At 49.6% G+C, this 2,758-nt stretch overlaps 1 pseudogene; it reads left to right on the top strand.

The window, feature by feature from the left end:
• The window catches only part of LOC110310767, a 6,310-nt pseudogene extending 4,033 nt beyond the window's left edge, over positions 1 to 2,277 (top strand).
• Positions 2,278 to 2,758: the final 481 nt, after the last annotated feature.

Genomic DNA, 2,758 nt, shown 5'->3' with positions numbered 1-2,758 from the left:
TTGCCTCACTTTGGGTTTTCTTTATTGTGTCTACTTCCCTTTTTAGGTCTAGTATGATTTTGTTAATTTCAATCACCTGTTTGGTTGTGTTTTCTTGTTTTTCTTTTAGGACTTGTAACTCTTTAGCAGTGTTCTCCTGTATTTCTTTAAGTGAGTTATTAAAGTCCTTCTTGATATCCTCTACCATCATCATGAGATATGCTTTTAAATCCTGGTCTATCTTTTCGGGTGTGTTGGGGTGCCCAGGTTTGGCTGAGGTGAGATTGCTGGGTTCTTATGATGGTCTTGGTTTCTGTTAGTAAGATTCTTAAGTTTTCCTTTCACCATCTGGTAATCTCTGGAGTTAGTTGTTGTAGTTGTCTGTGGTTAGAGCGTGTTCCTCTCATGATTCTGTTAGCCTCTATCAGCAGACTTGGGAGACTAGCTCTCTCCTGAGTTTCAGTGACTCAAGTACTGTCTGCACACAAGCTCTCCTCTTGCAGCAAAGGTGCACAGATATCTGGCATTTGGACTTGCTTCATGGCAGAAGATGAAAGCCCAAAACAGGGCCTGTCCCAGAAGCTGTTAGCTTCTGTAATCCACACTCTCACCTGCACAGACTAGTCTCAGAGGGATCTGGGAACCAAGGTGGCTCCCCCATGTGCTCTGGCAAAGCCCTCCAGGGTGGGGCAAAAACCTGTCCTCTGCAGGGAAGGTGCCTGGATGTCTGGAGCCCCAAACGGGGTCTGCCTCAGAATCTGTGTGGCTTCTGCCTGTCCAGAAGCTGTTAGCTTCTAGTTCACACTCTCACCTGCGCAGACTAGTCTAGGTTGGATCGCCCTGTTTCCTCTTGTTCACCATTCTTCCATCAGCTACCTCGGCTTCTTCATCAGTGACAGCCCTGCTGACGTCATCCAGGAATTCGCCAGGTCGATTGTCACAGAGGCGTCAGTCCTGGCAGACTGTACCATCAAGCCCTGCACCTGTCAAACTGTACAATCAAGCCCTGCACCAAGCAGCTCCACCTGACCTTGGCTCATAAGTTCTACCCTCAGCATCAAAGGACCCTTAAGTAGCTGGCCAGAGCCATCCAGCCTAGTCGCACCTGCTAATGGACAGCTAGCTGTCCTGTACTCTCGAGACATAACGTTATGTGCATCACCAGACCCTGAAGGCTCTGTTCTAGTACAAACCCCAGAATGTAGATGAACATTAGTCCTGGTGACTACATCTTCGTGACCATACTCAGTAAGAAGAGGCCAGAAAGGGCTGGGCCATTGGTATCTCACATTGGACTGGTAGCTGGGGATTCTTGCCAGAGAACTACACAGAGAGAGTCAATGAGGCTGACAGCTGGATTAAGCACAGGACATATATGTTCAATCTAGCCATAGACGTGAGCTCTAGGAAGGACTTTGAAGCCAGTAGCGGAAATGGGGAATCCCACACTCTGTCAATGTCAAGGATTGTTAGAAGCATACAAGCTTTGCAGGCTACCATCACGAGGAGAAGTGTTCTGGCCGTACATCATGGCAAGAGAGTGGACCAGGTTTTTGGGAAGTCTTGCCTTCAGCAGTGTACTACTGCTGATGGAAAATACTACAAGCCAGCCCAGAACTTTCCCTGCAGCCTGCCGAGGAGAAACATCGGCATCAAAGACTTTGAAAATAATCCACCGCGATCATCCTGTGGAATTTTCCAGGCCTGACTTCTGGAAGAAGCCCTGCTGGACAGGGGCGTCAGAGTCACCACAGTCACCACGGTCTTCGTATCTCCAGCCCTGCGCTGTGTCCAGATAGCCAAGCACATCTTAGAAGAACTCAAACTGGAGAGGAAGCTGAAGGTAAGAGTGGAGCCTGGAATCTTCAAGTGGATGAAGTGGGAAGCCAGCAAGGCCACGCCAATCTTCTCAACCGACCTTGGAGGAGCTGAAAGAAGCAAACTTCAATGATGACCTTGATTATAGGCCAACATTGCCCCGCTGCTCCCTCATGACAGCTGAGAGCTGTGACTGGTATATGGAGAGATCATCAACACATGCCCACAAGACATGGGTATCACCCTCATCATAAGCCACAGCTCAGTGCTTGACTTCTGCACGAGGCCACTCCTCGGGCTCCCACTCAGAGAATGTGGGGGTTTTGCCAACTGGTGAGAGAGATTCCATTTCTGGCAGTGTGCTTCTGCAAGGAAAACAGAGAGGATGGAAAGTGGGACCTGGTGAATCCACCAGTAAAGACACTGACACATGGGGCCAACTCGGTCTTTAACTGGAGAAACTGGATCTCAAGCAACTGAGGCAGCCCGAGCTTTCCAGGAAGTGGTGAATGTCCTATGCCAAGGGATGAGGGGCTGTGGTCCTAGCCCTTCACCTGGTGTGACTGGGGGAAAGAACAAAACACACTCGATACTCAGTGGGAATAGCCATGGCTCATACCTTCGTCACTGCCACCCGTGGATCTGCTGTCCTGCCAGCCTCTGCAGAGGCCAGAGCAAAGGTATGGATTAGGATACCACATTGCAACATGTTCGCTGGATTGGCGAGAACAGAGGAAATGCCTCACTTCTGGGATCTACAGGCTCCCTTGCATGTTCTTAGGAGCCCTCCTCCTTGCTATAACTATAGTTCTCTACCCAGAGCCACACCAGCTGACAAAAGGAACAGTGGTCAATAAAAGAAATGGCTGAAAAAAAAAAAAAAGCCGGGCGTGGTGGCGCACACCTTTAATCCCAGCACTCGGGAGGCAGAGGCAGGCGGATTTCTGAGTTCGAGGCCAGC

The sequence above is a fragment of the Mus caroli genome, chromosome 15, assembly GCF_900094665.2.
Source record: "Mus caroli chromosome 15, CAROLI_EIJ_v1.1, whole genome shotgun sequence".
Taxonomy (NCBI): domain Eukaryota; kingdom Metazoa; phylum Chordata; class Mammalia; order Rodentia; family Muridae; genus Mus; species Mus caroli.
Note: the sequence above shows the minus strand (reverse complement) of the source record. Positions and strands in the feature narration are given on the sequence as shown.